Source organism: Carassius auratus, chromosome 9 (genome assembly GCF_003368295.1).
Source record: "Carassius auratus strain Wakin chromosome 9, ASM336829v1, whole genome shotgun sequence".
Lineage (NCBI taxonomy): Eukaryota > Metazoa > Chordata > Actinopteri > Cypriniformes > Cyprinidae > Carassius > Carassius auratus.
The window spans coordinates 24,823,721-24,845,313 of record NC_039251.1 but is presented as its reverse complement, the minus strand read 5'-3'; the positions used below and the strand labels follow the sequence as shown (position 1 = coordinate 24,845,313).

General features: G+C 36.5%; 1 protein-coding gene across 3 annotated transcripts in view; it reads left to right on the top strand.

The window, feature by feature from the left end:
* Positions 1 to 6,770: 6,770 nt before the first annotated feature.
* LOC113108861 (ras-associated and pleckstrin homology domains-containing protein 1-like) overlaps positions 6,771 to 21,593 on the top strand; it is a 63,365-nt gene continuing 48,542 nt past the window's right edge. For 2 of the 3 annotated variants that reach the window (XM_026272218.1, XM_026272216.1), the window contains exon 1: positions 6,771 to 7,063. The gene's annotated coding sequence lies outside the window, so the exon portion shown is untranslated. Of the gene's footprint in view, positions 7,064 to 9,138; positions 9,611 to 21,593 lie in introns of those variants that run through there. The other variant, XM_026272217.1, reaches the window with a different exon arrangement.

Below are 21,593 nucleotides of genomic sequence, written 5' to 3'. Positions count from 1 at the left end.
TTTGTTCAGTTGGTCAACATATCTACTGATCCCTTGTTCATTATTGCATCATATCAGATTATATTGGAAACTGAAAATGTCTCTTGGGAGTAATGTTCATTAAAGACTATTCCATTCTATATTGTGATACTTTATATTATGTGCCTTTTCCTACTATTTACTTGTATTGCAATTCAAGCTTTTGAAAGCTATATGCTAATGCATTTATTGTGTACGTTTTTCTGTGAAACTAAAATTTGCATTCCTGCATGACATTTTGGAGAACAGTGGTTACCGTCTTGCCACCCACCACCCTCCTCTTTTTTCCTGTAATTTCCTGTCTCACTGTTGCTAACGAATTATACTGCTATAATAGCATATGTTATAGTTTACTGTGGGGTTCAGATTTGCATTTTGCAATGTATTGCATAATTAACGGCAATACTGTAATTACAGATGCAGTAGTTACAGACGCTAAAACTGAGGTGAGATAATGTTGATGTAGCCTACAACAGATCACGCATTCAACAAAAGATCTTGATTAGCTTGACTTTTTAATTAAATAAATTCCATTTGTCTCTAAATCATGATTTCAAATCCTACACAAGTTACACTGAAGAAATGCCAGAATGAAACACGTTTGCAACAAATGAAACACAGCGGGTTTCCTTTAAAGTCAGAGCGTCATAGTGTTTCAATGAAAATACACACCCACTGGGGGTCAAAACCTTTCTAATGTGGCAATTTGCTGCTCAAGCAACATTTCTTATTATAAATGTGAAAAAAAGGTGATGTATCCAGCAGTTAAAACTCCCTGCCAAAAAACAGCAATTTTGAACATGAACATGAGAAACATTAATTAAACATCTAACATGAAATCTTTTTACTGTTACTTTTGAGCAATTCACAATTTACATTTTTAAAATATATTCAAATGAAAAACAGTTATTTTGTAATATGTCACAATATCGCTGGTTCACATGACTTGTTGAGCATAAGAGACTTCATACAAAACATAAAAAATCCTATATATTCCACCCTTTGACCCCCAGAGTAAATACACTATACAATATCTATAATATATACTGAACAGCAGTGTTGGGGGTAACACATTACAAGTAACATGAGTTATGTAATCAGATTACTTTTTTTCAAGTAACCAGTAAGGTAACATATTAGTTTTTCATTTACAAGAGAATATCTGAGTCTTTTTTTACTTTTTCAAATAAGTTATACTAATTACTTTGTTTCCAATTCAACACATTTAGTATTCTTCAAAATGAATACAAAATAATGCAAACTTAGAATATGACGCAAACTTGCAATAATTAAACGTTAAACAACACAAATGCCTTTGCTTCTGACCTTTGATGATCCAGTTCAACCATACTAAGCAAAAATTACTTTAGACAAACATTTGTGTCTTTTTTTATTACTAAATTGTGTTGAAATTTCTTCTGCATTTTACTGTACGGACGTAAATTTACTTTCCTTTCAGCCTGAGGCGTAGTCATTTCACGTTTGGTGTGAAAAAACTTTTAAATTTGCCAAAAATAGAACTATAATTTAAAAAAAAAACAAACAAACAAACAAGCAAGCCCTGTCCAGATGTAAAAAGTAACACAAAAGTAACTAAACGCATTACTTTCCATAAAAAGTAACTAAGTAACCTAATTAGTTACTTTTTTATGGAGTAACGCAATATTGTAATGCATTACTTTAAAAAGTAACTTTCCCCAACACTGGTGAACAGCAATAGATACAAGAACAATTAGTTGATCATTTAATACACTCTCTGGGCATTACTGCTCAGCTGATAGGAGGTACAAATGTTGCTACGCTGCTGATATTTGCTGGATATTTGCTGCTGAGCTCATCGGCGTCGCTGGAATCCTCTCGGTCTTGTGTTTATGTAGGGATTCTCCGGTGGCTCTGTGTTGTTGAGTTTATACTGAAATATAAGCACCATATCAGCAATTTAGCACATGAAACAACATATAAACCTTGATTTTAAAACACTTTGAATTGGCAATGAATTTATTTAGGACATTTGGTGTGAGGTTGCAGATGTGGATACTCACTGTGAGGTAACAGACGAAGACAGTGATGAACAGATCAAATGCAGCGATGACCCCACAGCTAACAACAAACGCAAGTGGAAGTGTCTGATCAATGGGACAAGTGACAGTTGGGCTGTCTATGGGCTGCAGAGCATCTGAAATAATGTAAAAAAATACTAAATCAAAAATTCTACTATAAAAGTGTTTTTTTAATATAATATTTTAATATGTTTTTTATTCTGTATTGGTTCAACTCGTCAAGTGAAGAGGTTGCAAGGGTAAAGTGACCCTGTTGGTCTTTTTTGGTTGGTGTATGCTATTTAAACAAGGGATCAGACCAATACCTATTCACTAATCAAATTATAAACTGGGATTAAACACATTCAAATGTGAATTAAAATGAATTACTTGTTTTGTTTTGTTTTTTACCTTTAATGAGCAAGATAGTCTGGGAGGCACATGTCTTGATTTGTGTGTCGATTTTGCAACTGTAGAGTCCTGTGTCTCTGGCTTCAGCTCTTAGAATCATATATGAGACGGAGGAGTTTTGTACATACACCTGAAAGCCTTGCCGTGACTGATTTCTGTACACATCACTCAGGTTTGTTGAGTGCAGTTTGGTATCTCCCTTGTATAGAGAGATAGATGGTTTTTCATTCTTTGCAAGTGCTGGACAGGACACAAATGCTGTTGCATTTTCATCCACTCTTTTTATTTCGGCTGAAAGATAAAAGCACATATGCAGATTTAGTCTGGAAAGAGAAAGTTAGAGATTGAGGATGTGGTGCACTGCACATGGAGTTGGCTGTTTCCTTCGCTGCTTTTTCCCCCCATTTTTGTTGTTGTTGTTGTGTGTAGACTTGTTTCTTTAATGCAAAGTCTAATTTTGTAATATTAATTTCAGTTATACAACATCTCTCTTTGATCAGTATTCTGGAGACACTCAGTTATAAATATCCACAAGGATTCATGTGCTGCACACAACATACATCAACTGCGCTGCAACCGAATTAAGAAGCAACAGAAAATCTCAAACCTTTGAGGAGACAGCAGCTTGAGGAGGATTCAGTAAGTTCAGCACAGAAGAGGGTAAGGAGAACAGCCATTGCTATGATCATCTGCTCAAGCATTTCTGCACTGCTGCTCCGAGCACGTGAATACAGGGGAATATGACTTCAGAGCTTTTACAGACAGAGGCACGGGTGATACGGGGTGAGGGGGTGGGGGCTGTTTCCGACCAGCGTCACAGTTTAACACTATGGAGGACTGAGGAAAGCAGCCAAACATTTGACAGGGGACTCAAATGGTTGACCCTTGTATGCATTTTTCTCTGGAGAAAAATGAAGTGTTGCCTTAAGGTTATCTTCTCTTATACTTAACCTAATAAAAACAATGAGTAAAAGAAGACAACTGGTAAAACTACTATTATTCCAACACAATCAAACTTTGTATAAAAAGTAAGAAAATAAACACAGACTACATATTTTCCTCTGGTTTTTAAAAGCTGAAAGGTTATTTGGGGCATGAGTGATTTTCCCTTTTGCAGATTTTTACATAATGAGATAACATTTATTCATTTTTTTCTTCACTTCGTGCATTGAAACTTCTCGGCACTGGCACACACAAATACAGTGTCTTGCAGTGTAGCACTGCAGTGATAAGAGGAAATGAACGGAAACAAAAGGAAAGAAGAGGTGTTGCTGGCAGTGTTGTGGTTACATTTTACATTCAGAGTAACAAGTGGATTTTACCATCAGCATTCTGTAACATTCTGCAGCTGCTGACTGTTTTTACAAGCAAACAAAGGCTTCTCTACCTCTAAATGCAGTCTTGCATTCTCTACTAGTCTGTAAGTCATTAAAAAATAATGTACAACCTGTTCTAAAAAAAAAATAGAAATAAAAATTTAATAGAAAATGATGTCCAAGTGGGAAATTCTAACTAATTATTACAAATTCTTCTTTATAATATTGCTTTGATTATCAAGAATGCAGTTTTAATGTGTTTGCATAGTATTTTATTTATACTCTCTACAAAATGTCAAAATCACTGATTGGTGCTTTAACTGCTTAATACATTCATTACATATTTATATCGACTATACTTAAAATTGCATTAAACTAGTTTTGAAAATCACATGCAGTAACAGATATAACCACTAAATGGCAGAATAAACATGAAATCTCTCGCACCTGTTGTTTGGTTTAATGCTATAACACACAAGGCTGTGAAATTCACTTTGTATTGCATGTACATGTACACACACACACACACACACACACACACACATATATATATATATATATAGTTTGTTTAAATCTACTATTTTCTTATATGATTTCATACTTTTTTCCTCTTTTTTTGATTAATTAGTGACCCAGGAACACAAAAACTAATTTTGAGAGAGATATATATATATATATATATATATATATATATATATATATATATATATATATATAGATTGAATAAATAAGCTTTCCATTGATTTTTTTATTTTATTTATCCTTTATTTAACCAGGAGAAGCCCATTGAGATTAAAAATCTCTTTTGCTAGGGAGACCTGGCCAAGATAGGCAGCTGAATTACATTACATCATTACATACGTACAAAGACACACACTCAAAAAACCATGAAAATAAAATATTAATTAATAGAAACAGTTTGAAAGCCAATTATGCACTTACAATGAAATCTCAATTAAAAACATTGACATGTGAGGGAGTCCAACTCAAAACATCTCATTCTTAACTTAAAACACTCAAAGGAATCAATTTACTAAGTTTTAAGTTGTTCTGCAGCAAATTCCATGTAAAGGGAGCAGAATAAACAAAGGCCTTTTTACCCAGCTCAGTACTGATATGTGGGACAGAAAACAAGACAACAGCCTGAGAACGCAGAGAGTAATGACCAGCACTTTTTTTCATAAGAAGTGAACATAAATAGGATGGAAGCACACCAAGAATAGCCTTATATATAAATATGTACCAATGACAAAGCCTCCGTGTGGCCAGAGCAGACCACCCTACACGAGAGTACAGCTCACAGTGGTGGGTGCGAGCTTTACAATTAGTAATAAATCTCAGCGATGCATGATAGGCTGCGTCAATCATTTGAAAGCTTTGAGCAGATGAATGCATATATATCACCATAGTCCAGCACAGATAAAAAAGTGGATGCCACTAACCGTTTTTTAACATTAAAAGAAAAACACAGCTTATTTCGAAAGTAAAAACCCAATTTTAGCTTCAACTTTCTCACTAGACAGTGAACATGAGGCTTAAATGACAGGCAATCATCAATAACAATTCCAAGATACTTATAAGTTGTAACAGTCTGTATTTCATGTCCGTCAAGAGTAATCACTGAAGGAACATTCAGTGGTCTATTCCGAGTGCCCGTGAAGAGCATACATTTGGTTTGATTGATGCATGGTTTGTTAGGATATGAAAATATTTGGCTGAGATACAACTATTTGAATATTTGGAATCTGAGGGTGCAAACAAATCAAAAAATGTAGAAAATCCTAATTAAGTTCTTAGCCATGCTTATTACTAATAAAAAAATACGTTTTGATATAGCCTATCAACAATAGGACATTTACAAAATATCTTCATGGAACATTATCTTTACTTAATGTCCTAATGATTTTAGCATAAAAGAAAAATCAATAATTATGACCCATACAATGTATCTTCGGCGATTGCTACAAATATACCCCAGTGACTTAAGACTGGTTTTGTGCTCCAAGGTCACATATAGTTTCATCACTTAGAATAGAGACCACAGAAATATGGTCATGATGAGATTGCAGTGGTCTCAGTTTCATGAACCCCTAAACTACTAACATTGTCTGCACCTGTGGAATCACACAGAAACTTGTGTGTAGAAGCATTAAGCTAATTAAACTGATTGAAAAGGTGTTCCATAAATGAAGTCGATACAAGAGATGACATGTTCAACAAAAATAAGCCACTATTCAAACATTTATGGGTCAATAACATTATCTCCCTTGTAATAGTAAGAAATATTTTCGTAATTTACTGGTTCTCTTTTAATATATATATATATTCATGATTATAAACTTTTCAGCATAATCATGAACATTCAAAAATGATTCTGCTATGCTGTTCTGCTCAATAACATTTCTTATTATTTGCTAATAAATTTTCAACTGTTGTGCTACTTTACATTAATGTGGGGACCGTGATATATTATTTAGGAATATTTGATAAAGAGAGAAATCAAATTAATAGCATTTGAAATCGATTTTTTGGTAACATTATAAATAAATTAATTCAACATTTTAATAATAAAAGCACCTTAGCCTACTGCACCAATCTTGATTGGCCCAACTTTTGAACGCACACGTTCTGTTTTTCAAATGTACGTTCCATTTTTACACAGAACTTGTAGTAATTTCACGATAGAAGATTGAAAAAACTAATAGTTTTAAATATTTACCTCTGAACTACAGATTTAAATATACCAAATATGTAAAAAAAAAAAAAAAAAAAAAAAAAAACATTGTTTAGAGGACGCAAAGGCGAGATAAATATCAACACATTGCGCCCCGGGAAATGTCCCATATAGCTTATATAGTAAGTGCGGCCTAATGCATTTCAACGCATGGGCTACTTGGTACATATGCAGAAATTTTCACTGGTTGAGTGTCAAAACGAAGTGAGTCGTATTTCCATGCCTTGTGTGACGTCACCACGGGTAGGGCGCAATCACATGGATTTCGGGGCTGGACAGGAAACGGAGACGCAAGGAACGCGCATCGGTCCACAGCTCAGAACGGGAATGGAAACGGGAAAGGAACGGGAGGCTCGCTTGTCTCGTCATCATCATCATCATCAAATATAAGCAATCTGCACGGGAAGCGAAAACCAGATTAAGGTGGGAGAGGAGCGGGCATTCTGTCGCTGGATTTGCGCAACACATCAGTGGCTTTCCCCCCATTGTTACCGTTTCCTTCGGACAAGACAGAAGCCGCAGAAACCGTCGGCTGGTTTGCGACAGTAAGCGCTTACTCTTCATTTACACTCGCTGCTGCATGCGACCTCTTTCTGAAATGAAGATATTAATGAGCGGATCAGAAGCATGGCTTGTGTATTTAAAGCTGGCGGTGTATTATTAGCTCATTATCTAGAGATACACAGAGGAAAATCCAGGGAACAGCCCTGAAATACAGACAGCTGTGCAGTGCCTTCAATGACTGAATATGATGTGGGCTGCTCCCTTGAAAAATGTTATATTCGATAATAAAATACTGAAACGGTTAATGGAGGCATGTATAAGGAATCTGGAATAATGAGGTGCGATTAATCAGTCTGTCAAAGAGAGAGGAGGATATGCATCTCCATCTGAATGCATCTGCTGTTGTTCCAGCTCTTGAGGCTGGTTGAGATGTTTAACCTCTGATGTTTCAATTGGGTTTCCAGCATTTCTGTATCTAATGCAAGCCTCATTTTTGCTGTTATTGGTGTTTTTCCTCTTTGTACCTGGTGGAGTGTGTTCTGCAGTACCTCATACTGCAAACAGATGAGCTGTTGCCACATTGGACCTCCCCTCCCCTACACACACACACACACACACACACATTGATATGTTCAGGCTCCACCCTTTGCCATGACAGTTGTGGGTTAAGTGCCAGTCTTGGTGCCTGTAGAGTGGAGGCCTGTTTTCACACATTTTTTCCCAGCTTGTCTGAGTATGTGTAATATTTTACTTCAGTGAATATTTATTTTTCAGGCTTTGTTTCAGTAAGTCAGTCTTTGTACAGACGCACAGTATTGTCACATCACATTTGGTATATTGCCACAATGAAACCTGCCATTAAATATTTAGAGTTTTTCCAGCATGCAAACACTAAAACAGTTCAACAGAAAACATTTCAAATGATAAAAAAACATTTAGTCAATTATTAAACTCTAAAAATTAATAAATTTCCAACTAAAGTAACTAGTTTTTTTTTAAGCAATAATGCATTTCTTCAGCAAGAATGCATCAAATTCATAAAAAAGTGACCAAAAAGACTTTTACTAAGGACTTTTTCTATTCATCTAAGAATCCTGAAAAAAAAAATGTATTATGCCTTGAAGAATTGGACAAAACTATACATTAAGATTATTAATCAGCACAACTGCAGCATTGATTCTAATAATTAAATTATTGAGCACCAAATCAACATATTAGAAGGACTTCTGGAGAATCATTGTGACACTGAAGACTAAAGTAATGACTATCCATCCCATCATAAGAAAAATAACATTTTAAATTGCAATGATATTTCAGTATGTGTTTGTTTACTGTATTTTTTATTTAAATAAATTTTGGTGAGCAAAATAATCTTACTGACTCCTGAACATTTTTGGAGAATTCAATTTACAGAAGTCATTATACATTTTAAGCATGCACATAATGATTTTTTTCTTCTTCCTTTAAGTAGACTGTTCTAAAAGCCACTTTTTAAACCAGTTGTTTCAGCCAACCCCAAACAATGCTAGTGTATTGGTCAAAACAATCCAAAATCATGTCTTTATTGCTCCTATGCCATTTTAACAGTAGATTGCAGAAGGCTATCATATAAAATTATTCTTAAATGAGTCATCTTGCATATGCATTAATATACATCTTTGGTAAGGCCAGATGCAGATTGGAAAAGTGGATCTTAAATGTGTATCATTGGTATACAGGAAATATATTCCAGTGAGCTCTTTGCCTTAGATCTTGGCTGCTGGTAATGCATTAAACTTGAGATTTATTTTTCTGCTCTGAGTGCTGTTGCTTCAGTCTAATCCAGTGGGAGCAGCAGAATATGTGCTGAGAGGGATGTAAAACCATTATTTTTATATAGATATATATTTTTACAAATAAGAATTACAAAGGGATGTTTATTCTTTAGTGTCGCTATCTTTATAAGACCTTTCCCCTAAAATGCATTGTTAGTGTTATTTGCAGAATTCGCTTTCATTACCTCTCTCACCATATGTGCAGCAGTAAGCCAGTGTCCATCCCCACCGGATTCCTCTTTTTAGAGCTGGCCTCCTATACCAGAATGACGTCAGGTGATTGTGAAACTAGGGTGGGTGTTTTTCTGTGAGGACCCTGGAGTCCAGATGCAGCCTGGATCTTTTTCTGCTCGACAGATTCTTTGTTCTAAGTGATCATAAATGAGTCCTGATAAAGATCCAGTAGGTTCTCTGTGGTGTTGACCTTTGCAGCATGAGCAGCTATCTGACGGCTCACATTGTGCCCACTCTCCCTCGACTCAAGACTAAAACCAGAGGCGACGGCAAGGCTCTTCAGGATGGAGAAAAAGAGCAGACGAAGAGGAAACGGGCAGCTAGGATGAAAGGGAGTGAAATGATTTAAATTAATAACGTCCCATGAGTCTCGGACGAAAGGACGTCCTTTGTTGGGGCAGGTCAACCGTGTGCATCAATCTTCGAAGCAGCACGAGTGGAATATTGCTAATGTTTCGTGAGGGAGGCAGGACTTCGTGCCAACTTTAATCAGCTCATTTCGGTGACATCTGCTGTATAGCAGCTCAGATGTATTGTCAGGTGTGTGTGATCTGTCGTCAGCTTATAGTTTGGCTCATGAATGGCACTCAATGCAGATGTTTGCTCCCTTGGATAACAGACCTTAGACCAAAGCCTTATTTGTCATCAGAATGATTTGTCATAAACCCTTCTGTCTGCATCACACTACAAACATAAAGGTTGAACAGGGTGACTCATGACGAGTGTTTGAACACATGGTTTGTTGAGCTTTGCATTGTGATCTAATGTTTTATTTAGGCGTGTATGGTTTTGTAATAATGTTCATATCAATGTGAACTGTGTTACTACAATGGCAGATTTTGGCCCCTTGCATTGGCTTCCCTTCTGACAGTACTGCTTACAATGTAACCTGCCTATGTTGGTAAAAGATTAAAAGTGTTTACAGCCTCTCATCCAGTGTTGTTTTAGGAACATTGGCAGCTGCCACCAGGCAAGTGGCATGTTTTTTTTTTCTGTGTTTGTGAAAGGCAGACTGTTGGAGAGGAAGATTTTTTGAATTCATACACCAATCTGCTGTCACAATGCATGTTTTAGATTGACCCGAAACATTAAGATGCAATGAAACAGCAACAGTGAGAGATCTTTTCTTCTTTATTGTGATGTACATCCAGGTGAAATGGATTAATGGGGGAAAATGGGTGTGGGCTTGGTTCTGTCTGGTTGTTGATTGGATGGAAGTATATTGTATATGAATGCAAGTTTGCAGTCAATTAGCTAGGTGCTTAAGCAGATCAAATTAATGGAGAAGTCCAGCATATATCACCAAAGAGTAGTCTGTTTTGTCACTGTAAATCAAGTTAAAGGGATAGTTCACCTAAAAATGAAAATTCCCCTATGATTTACTCATCCTCAAGCAATCCTAGGTACTGTATTTATGACTTTCTTCTTTCAGACGAACACAAGTGAAGTGGAGTTATATTAAAGGGGACATGACATAAAAAAATGAAGTCTTGAGAGGTCTTTGTATGCTTAATACATAATGCAAGTTTTATAACTTTAAATGTCCTCATCTAATCAGTAAAAAAAAAAAACATTTAAGTAATTATCCTCAGAAAACAGCTTGTTTTGGATCCAAGGTGCTGTTTCTTGACAACATAATCAAAATAAAATGGTTATTTCCTGAAAAAACATTATGAAATCATTTTCAGTTCCAGTGCAAGACATCAATGAATAGCCATCATGATCTCACCATAGGCCCCGCCCACTGGCATTCAGCTGCTTAATGCCTTGACACTTGTTTACACTTAATCATTATCATTATTAATCATTAATAATGTGAGTGTTGCATTGCATTAAAAGTGAATAGACATTACGATCACTGCTGCTATCTTGTCTACACTGGATACCGTATACAGATTAGGGCTGGGCGATATATCAAAGTCACTCCAGTTTATCTTGCTCCAAATTAAAGGTCACTAATGCACAAAAAAACAACAACAACACCAACAACAAAAAACAATAGAAGGAGTCTGGCTTTGATGAAAATTACAGAGTCATTTTATGATTTATATAATTATTGTTATTCATAATATTTTTATTATTATATATCTTTTACACACAAGCAATTTTAGTTTAACAGTTATTATAAATCGTTTATTTTAAATAGATATTTGTATTACATGATCTGTATACATTAATAAGTTGTAGTATCAAAAGATTGCACTTTTTTTTCATGTTCGAGTCTCTATCACTAAATATTTTTAAATGTATAAACTAAGTTAACAAGTTTCACTTGTCACTGCAAGAGCAAGATTATTTATTTTATTTGTCATTTTTCAAATAATGTTTAGATTTGTCACAATCTTCAATCTCTTAACCTTTAGCGAAACTTTAACCTATAGTTTTGAATCTCGCTGGGTCTCTCACGATAAGTAAATCAAACTTGCTTTGTGTTGCATTGCTCGTGATTGGCTGTTCACCAGTGATGTCACACACTCAACTCAACTCTTTGTCAACTCAAAACTAATCCTGTAACTGTGAATTTGTTCAGCTGCAATCATGGTACAGTCCCCAGGTGATGAAGATTTAGCAGTAATCACAAACAAATGCAAGACAAATGGAGTGTCAAGGCAGAACCTGACACAAGGAACATAATTTATAAAAAATTATATATATATACATATATACTTATATGGAAGTATTGCGTCTCTATGGATTTTTTAAAATATTAATCCGTCACACTTTATATTAGGGGGCCTTAACTATGATGTACTTACATAGAAAAAATCTTTACAAATTTAATTGCTTAATTTTTTTAGCATGCGCCTGCCCGCTCTTCTCTTATGAACATAATTTTTTATACCTGGCTGATTGAACATGATCAATACCTCAGAGCTTTACTTGAGAGATGCACAGCACACTGACATTTCATTCAAAATTTGAATTTTGCGTTCACTTTTTTTCCCTCGCAGATTTCACAATGGGCTGGTAACACAAATCTGGTGTGTTAAACAACAGACAGCTGTTTGTTTTGAACGTGACATCTGTGTGAGCTGTGCTTCTTAACATTGCTTTACTATTGACACAAGACCCTTTTTGCCTGGGAATTTTTACCACAACTAAAACGATATCTCACCCAAAGTATGAAAATTCTTTCATATACTCACCCTCATGTTGTTGCAAACCCATAGGATTTGGCAAGAGAGCTGTACAAGTTTGGACAACATGAGGGTGAGTAAACGATGACAGATTTTTATTTTAAATCTGTTAAGACCACAGATAAGCAGAGTAGTTCTTTTGACAGGCTACAGCCTTCATTTGAGCTCCTTTAGCCACTGACTGTCAATGAGATTAAGTGTCACATTATACTGCTGCCAAGATTTTATGGACACAGTTGACCTTGGCAGCCTTCTTCCCCGCGTCCCTCTGAGAAAACTGACTGTTTCCCATAGGACTCGGGCTAATGCGAGAGAAGGAATGAATAACCAGAACTCTATCAGATCTGCTCAAGGACTACCACCAGACGAGTGTGAAGTGACACTCTCAACATGTGCTGTTTGTCCTCCTTCAGTGCATATCTGACAGGAGTTTCTCTGCTCTTGCATTCCTCAGGAGTGTTTCAGAAATGCAGTACATGTGATTCTTATTATGAGGCACCGTTTTAAGGGATAATGTACAGTCAGCAGCTCATTACAAAATAATCCAGATGGAGTAATCAGGACCACAATGCGAAGTATAGGTGTCTTGTAACACCCTGAAATGGGTTTATTTTGTGGTTTGACCTGCTGACTATATTATCCTGCTTATTGCATAGCCACTTACCAAATAAATACTTAATGTTGATTAGGTTATATTGTTTTATCTATCATATGAGAAAACGGGTGGTACAAGAGCTTCATAAGTGAAAGATGAAATATGACTTTGTGTCTGTATCATGTACAGAATCATACAGTGGCCATTGTGTTTATATAAATACTTGAAAGCGGAATAATTGACCAATCAGAACCATGTATTAAATGTAATCAGTCTTGTTTACGTTTGTTCCACAATATTGATTTTTACTGCTGATAGAGAGCACTTTTAACGTATTTGTGGTGGAGCAGGTTTGCCTGCGGCGCTTTGATATTGCTGTGAGTGCTGAGAGGGTTGGTTGTTGTGGATTGGTTGTTGTCTGTAGAAATGCTGTAGATCAAGCTTTCATCAGTTGCAATTTGGTGATGAAAGGTGGTATAATTTTTTAGATTTGTTAGTATCTAAGTAGTTTGTATATGTGGATATTTTGCTGATTCATCCTGTTGCTGCGTGAGCTGCTTTTGTTTTTGGTGGATAGGTGGAACAATGCCTCACCCTATGTAAATATACTACACGATTCTGCCAATCAGCTCTCCTTCTCCTCAGGCAGTGCGCAGATTTGGTTTCAGTAAAAGGTGAAGTTAGGTTTAGGAAGATGAAGTGTGTAATCTCTATGCCAGTGGCATCACATGGTGTAAACTGTTCATTTGAGAGGCCTAACATTGCAGCAGTGACGTGAGATTGGAATGGGACTACCTGTTTATCTGAACCAAGAAGGCTTATAAATACCAGGGGGAAAAGCTATCAATGCCAGTTGCTTGTTTGGTGCAGGAGCCCCCAGAAGTGTATGATTTAAAAAATGTGTTATCTTTGCTTACTGGCATTGGCACCCAGTTTTCTTGAGCTAGTCACCTGAGCTGTGTTATTGACTCTGAAGCTTCACATACACAGAATTACATTATCTTAATTTCACCAAGGCTGCATTTATTTGATCAAAACTAACTGTCCTTTATTTATACATTATATCAAATATTTTTTGATGGTAAAGCACAATTTTTAGCATCATTCCTCCCAGTCAAGACGATCCTTCAGAAATATGCTGATTTGCTACTCAAGAAACATTTCTTATTATTGTCAATGCAGTGTTAGCTTTTTTAAAGGATTATTTGGTGAATGGAAAGTTCATTAGAAAATAATTGATTTGAAATAGATGTTGTTGTTTTTTTGTCAAATGTTTTTATTGTAACTTTGGATCACTTCAATGTGTCCTTGTCAAATAAAATTATTAATTTATTTAAAAAAACAAACAAACTTTTGAATGGTAGAGTATAACCAACTGTAATCACCTATAACCTTTCCTAATAACTACTCTGAGCTTTATTTAAATTGTTCTTGGAAAATTGTAATAATAATAATAGTAATAATCACTAAATTAAATTCCTTATTAATTTGTGTAACAATGAAATTAACAAAAATATACATTCATAAATTAATTATCAAATAGTCTCATTCAGGGATAAATATAATTGAAATCCCTTTTCTTTCAAGCCTAGATTTGTTAATTAAATGTGGAAAAGGAGAAACCAAGGAGAGTGAGAAAAAGAAGGTCAGTAACATGAGAATGTGTTGGATTCTAGTGAGTTCTCCAACACAGTTAAAAGAGAGTGTGTCATTTTTAGGATGTTTTAGGTATTAGCAAGCGTTACTGTGATATTCTTTTGAGCATGACCAAAGAAGTGGCCTTCTAGAGACCTGCTGTTAAAGCCTCCATATCAGTCCTGACCTACTCTCGTAAGGCAGCCAAGTGTGTTCAGGGATGTGTGCATTAGATAGTGAAAATTCAGGTAGATTTCGCATGAAAGAGCATCAGCTATCACGGCCTGTGCTGTCTCTCTGTCAGCTCAAATAGTGGCAGACGTGTCTCTGACTGCACGTTTGCGCCGCCATAGTTATCTGTGTTCCCAAAGCTCGATCAAATCTCTGCGTGGCCTTGTCAGTGCAATCTGAGCGTCACAAGTTGTTCTGTCTTGCCCTGTATGTGGTTTATCAATCTTTGAGGTCTTACCTTAGATGTAGCCATGCAACCCAGTTCATTATTGGTTTTATAGATGATTCATAAAAGGTGGTAATCTCTCAGCAATAAAACCATACACTTACCAGAAACCCAGATCGTAAAATGAAAAGAGTATGAATAGAAAGAGTATGACTTTCTGGGGAGTTAATATAATGTCGAAATCCGTGCTTGGAAAATCTAACCTCATTTGCTTTTGGTTCACTCGTCCAATGTTGTTGCTTCCCTGCGTGCCAAGCGTTCTGCTCTGTTCCCTCTGCGGTGGACTGGGGGAGGAATGAGAGGATGGAGATCAGGATGCAGGTTTATGGTCTTCCTCCCAGCTCTCTGTTTATTGATTAATTACACGGTTTATTTTACTAGCTCAATATCTGGTTAAAATCAAGGTGACTGAGAATGTTGAGAGAGAATGAAGAGAGAAAAGTGTTTGGTGTGATCCATTTTAGTGAATTGGTTCGGACCGTCTGTGTGAATAAACATGCTCGATAAATTTTCGTTTTTAGTTGCTGCCGTTTGTTTAAAAGGATGTTTTCTAGTTTTATCAGATGTGTTTCATAAATGCAGCTGTTATAAAGTTTAATTTGATAGTTGACATTCTTATTGTTTTGCCTCTTTAAACTGATGCGATCTATTTAGCTATTTTCATTATTTTTAAAAAGAGTTGCTTGACTATAGTTTGAAACTTTATCTTCTTGAGCTGCAATCTTCTCTCATGATTGAAAAGTAAGTCTCACAGCACTGGGTGTAACATCATCCTCTATATATCCAGCTCTAAGAGTGAACTCCTTACTGTTCAGAAAGCACAGAAAATCATTTGATCGTGTTATGACATGCCTGGAACAGCTGTCATAATGCAAGGAGAGACATAATTGCATCTCAGCTGTTTTCCCTCTGGTAAACAAGAGGCAAATCTTTCTGGATCTCTATAAGATATATTTTGACGTTTGTATAGATTGACACCTTCATATAACTTGGGTTCATTGACATTTGCTTTTGTTTTTTCGGTCAGATGGGTCATTCTGTGGAAGCTCAGTTCAGAAGAAATTTCCAAACTGTCTGACTGCTGTAATGGAGAAATTTCATGTTGGGGCAGAGAAAGTCTTAATGTGTTTAGTAATGGAAGGTGTATCAGGCCCTAGAGGTGTGCAGTGTCACATTATAGTTGGATCAAGCATGCTTTGCCAGGTTTGCTATAATTTTAAACATAATAATGTGTAATACATTTTTTTCATGAAATAATGATAGTTAATATTGAATTTTGAAATGTGTTGTTTATATTTAAATACAGCATTTGTTAGAGTGGTTGACCATCTCTTAAACCCCATGTCTGTGTTTGCATGTGTTATGAGGATCCACCTCTCCAAGTGTCATCATGGCCTAGATCCTCCTAACACTGTCCCAGAGCCAGATTCACAGTGGGTGGCTAAAGAGGGGTGTTACAGAGTTTAAATGTCTAGATCTCTTCTTCAGGAGACAGCTATCTTATGGAAATGCACAAGGTTTCCAAATTTAATCAGACCACCATCGAGACAGTGTGCTACAATGTAACTTTCCTTTCACATTTTTCTTAGATACTTATTCCTTGTTGATTTTTAAAAACATTAAAGCCTTTTCTTTTTCTTCCTTTCTTTCCTTTTTTAAAAAAAAAAATCAGAGTCTGTATGTACAGAGTGGATATGCACTATTACATTTTTAGTTATTCTTTTGCTGCTCAAATCTATTAAGCATTTTTCTTTTAAAAAAAATATCTTGGGGGTCGACACCAAGTCATGTTACAACATTTGTGGCATTGGTTATTCCGTTGTAGGATGTATTACATGTAATAATGAGAGTTCAATGGATCAGCAAACCTAGTTAATTTACTGTATAGTCAAAACTTAACTGGAGTTTGAATGTTTCACAATGAAAAAGTTCTTCTTTTATGCTGAGCTTGTGTATGCAGCACTTTAGGGCTTCATAAGTGCGCATGTAGGGTAAATTGAGTGCATTTTACTTGTTTGTTATTGTGATGTTTTATCATCTGTTTCGACTCTCATTCTGACGCCACCCATTCACTGAAGAGGATCAGTTGTTGAAATAGTGAAGTAAAGTTTTCAAAACCTGTTCCAATGAAAGAACAGACTCATCTACATCCTGAAATGACTGAGTGTGATTAAACTTTCAGGAAATACATTTTTTGGGTGAACTATCCCTTTATTGTGCACACAATGTACTTATTCTCTTAAAGAGATCTTGACAAAAGTGGCATTGCTCCATCCTTTTCTGTTGTCATATTTGGCTCAGAGATGTCATTGTAACATTTCTACCATTGCGTGCTTCTTAATGCTCCTCATGTGTGTGTTCTGAAACAGATCGCTCTCACTCCAATGGCTCCTAATACTGTGCACAGAAACTAAACAGCTCCTCTGCGATTAAACCCAGACATGCACATACACACCATTGTGTGTCTAAATGAGATAAAGACAGCTACTGCGGTTTGAAAGTGGAGATGGCTAATGGATTTGTGCTCCCTCCTCCTGGATATGGGATAGAATTTCAAAGCGGGTCTGTTGGAGTTCATATGATGGCTCTTCATCAGATTCACGCCTAAGGCTTTCCTTAGTATGTATTAGCTTGTCATTGTGTTTTGCTTTCATTTTCATTGCTAAATCATTATGATGTTTGTGTGTGATGCTGTACAATAAAATGTACAATTTGTACAATAAACTGGTATTTATTTATATGTGACCCTGGGCCACTATGGGGTATATTTGTAGTAATAGCCAAAAATACATTGTATGGGTCAAAATTATTGATTTTTCTTTGATGCTAAAAATCTTTAGGACATTAAGTAAAGATCATGTTCCATGAAGATATTTTGTACCTTTATTACTGTAAATATACCAAAACTTAATTTTTGATTAGTAATTTACATTGCTAAGGCGAAAAAAAAGCTCATTCTGAATCTGATTTTCTCAATATTTAGATATTTTTGCACCCTGAGATTCCAGATTTTGAAATAGTTGTATCTCGGCCAAGTATTGTTCTATCCTAACAAACCACACCTCAATGGAAAGCCTATTTATTTAGCTTTCGTGTTATATATACACATCTCAATAAAAAAAATGTGACCCTTATGACTGGTTTTATGGTTCAGGGTCACATAATAAATATATATACAGTGGGAACAGAAAGTATTCAGACCCCCTTAAAATTTTCGCTATTTGTTATATTGCAGCCATTTGATAAAATCATTTAAGTTCTTAAATGAGTATTCAGACCCTTCGTGAGTATTCAGACCCTTTGCTCAGTATTTAGTAGAAGCACCCTTTTGATCTAATACAGTCATGAGTCTTTTTGGGAAAGATGCAACAAGTTTTTCACACCTACATTTGGAGATCCTCTGCCATTCCTCCTTGCAGATCCTCTCCAGTTCTGTCAGGTTGGATGGTAAACGTTGGTGGACAGTCATTTTCAGGTCTCTCCAGAGATGCTCAATTGGGTTTAAGTCAGGGCTCTGGCTGGGCCATTCAAGAACAGTCACGGAGTTGTTGTGAAGCCACTCCTTCATTATTTTAGCTGTGTGCTTAGGGTCATTGTCTTGTTGGAAGGTGAACCTTCGGCCCAGTCTGAGGTCCTGAGCACTCATCCAGGATATCCCTGTACTTGGCCGCATTCATCTTTCACTCGATTGCAACCAGTCGTCCTGTCCCTGCAGCTGAAAAACACCTCCACAGCATGATGCTTCACTGTTGGGACTGTATTGGACAGCAGTGCCTGGTTTTCTCCACACAATCCGCTTAGAATTAAGGCCAAAAAGATCTATCTTGGTCTCTTCAGACCAGAGAATCCTTCAGGTGTTTTTTTTAGCAAACTCCATGGTGGCTTTCATGTGTCTTGCACTGAGGAGAGGCTTCGGTCGATCCACTCTGCCATAAAGCCTCGACTGGTGGAGGGCTGCAGTGATGGTTGACTTTCTACAACTTTCTCCCACCTCCCGACTGCATCTCTGGAGCTCAGCCACCGTGATCTTTGGGTTCTTCTTTACCTCTCTCACCAAGGCTCTTCTCCCCCGATAGCTCAGTTTGGTCAGACGGCCAGCTGTAGGAAGGGTTCTGGTCATCCCAAACGTCTTCCATTTAAGGATTATGGAGGCCACTGTGCTCTTAGGAACCTTAAGTGCAGCAGAAACTTTTTTGTAACCTTGGCCAGATCTGTGCCTTACCACAATTCTATCTCTGAGCTCTTCAGGCAGTTTCTTTGACCTCATGATTCTCATTTGCTCTGACATGCACTGTGAGCTGTAAGGTATTAGATAGACAGGTGTCTATATAGATTTCCTAATCAAGTCCAGTCATTATAATCGAACACAGCTGGAGTCAGGTGTGGAGTCGAGGTGTAGAACCATCTCAAGGATGATCAGAAGAAATGGACAGCATCTGAGTTAAATATATGAGTGTCATAGCAAAGGGTCTGAACACTTAGGACCATGTGATATTTCAGTTTTTCTTTTTTAATAAATCTGCAAAATGTCAACAATTCTGTGTTTTTCTGTCAATATGGGGTGCTGTGTGTACATTGAGAAAAACATTAACTTAAATGATTTTAGCAAATGGCTGCAATATAAGAAAGAGTGAAAAATTTAAGGGGGTCTGAATACTTTCCGTACCTACTGTGTGTGTATATCCGCAATTGATAGAACTTGTGAATGACAGGCGTTCGTTATGTTTGAAACTGCAGATCTCTGTGTGTAGTTTCAATGGTTGCATATTTGTAGGTTACTTACTATTGTAACAGGATAAATCTGAGAGATGATGCGTAATAATGCCTCATATCGCCATTCAATGTCTACCAGTGTAGAGAGCTGGAGCATTTCTGGGAAAGGCCAACAGCCTGGATCGATATGGATGAGGTGTCTTCTCATGCTTACTCTCCCACCCAGAGGGAAAAACCAGGACCTGAGATTCCTGCTGGTTATAGTGTCTTTACATTTCTGCCATTTGCATTTGAATGGTTTCTCTAAAAACTGAAATGTTCTGCTGTTGTCCATTAGCAGTTCTTCCCGTCTGCACATGCAGCCTAGTTTCTTTAAAACATTACTTCAGCCTCCAGATACGGTTCTATTTTTGAATTGGAGGAAATGGCTGCAACCAATATTGTTCCTGCTTTGTCTTGTTTCTCCACCAGCTCCATTTTAACACCATTCTTTCTTTTTGCTTTGTTTTCCTGCAATGATCTAATGTAGAAGCGATTGTCTCTTGTATATCCTTTTGACCGATGCTATTTTCATCAGTGGCCACGCTAACACAAAGCACCACCAGGGTTTGTTAAAGCTCAGGGAAGGTGGGGCGACCGTCTTGCTGTCCATGTGGCCCAGTTTAGGATACTCTGTGTAGAAAAGACATGTGGTCATGGGAGTTGAGCCATTCAGAACATAACTCTCTCATAAAAGACAAGCACACAGAGAGGCTTTTGTGTGAGATTTGTTGGAGGTCGTAGTTGGTGGTGGTTAAGTCATATTTTTGAGTGTGTATGTTCATCTTTGTCACTGGCCGGTGCAATTTTGGAGTCTAAATGGACCCGGTTGTTAATTCATGTGGGTGTCATATGTGACTATTTCACACTTTTTACAAGAGTCACATATTGTGCTTTGTTGGTGAAAAGCAAGCAGGAAACCAGGAGTAGCCACATCTAAGGTGCGGTCACCATTTACTGTTGTTCTGCTATTTTTTTTGCCAAATACGCACGCTTATGTAAAAGTGTTGTTTTTAGTGTGTTGATGTAGTTTCTTGTGTGTTTGAGTGGTTACTTATATGCCCAAGTTAAAACCATCCACCCTGGATTCTCAAAGATATTCTGGTCTATATGGTACCTCCTTGTGTGAGTTTATGGGATATTTGTGCATGTTTTACCACCCACCAGACTAAAGCTATAAGTTTGATTGTTTGTGAAAAATATATAAAAGTACCATTCAGATATCTGTGGTCTGGAAGATTGAGTTTGTTTTGTCTTTGAAAAAATAATGTTATGGACAGACACCAAGGCGGTATTTATTTGATCATAAGATGGACAGTAATATTACAATTTAAAATCACTGTTTTCTATTTTAAAATATTTCAAATTCGAATTTATTTCTGTGATGAAATGTCTTATCAGTGTTGGAAACATTTGAAGCATCTAGTTCAGCAGTTTTTTTAAGCAATTATACATTTTCAGGACTATTTGATGAATAGATGGTTCAAACTAAATTTATTTGAAAATCTTTTTTAACATTATATACTATCATTTTTGCATCCGCGGTATAAAAAATATCCCTTTTTCAAAAATAAAAAACCTTTTTGAATAGTAGTTTAAGTCAGACATTGTGATTAATATATGTAGGGTTGGGAGTTTTCAAAGATAATTTCAAAGCAATTGTGATAGTTGCCTTAGAAAATGCTGCTAATGAGTTATTCTCCTCTCTGGTTTGTCTTGCAGTGTCTGATCTAAGAACATGCTTAGCTTTTTAGACCGAATTCCTCAAAGGTGCACCGCCTGAAGTTTTAAAGCACAGTTTATATTTAGTCTTATGTAAACTGTTTTGGGGATTCTGGCACTTGCTTCCTAAAATGTCATTGATTGCTACAGCAGTCTCACAGCAGATTGCCTCAAAATCTCTTTATTCGTTCTTTTAAGCCTACTGAGTCACACCAGACTTTGCAG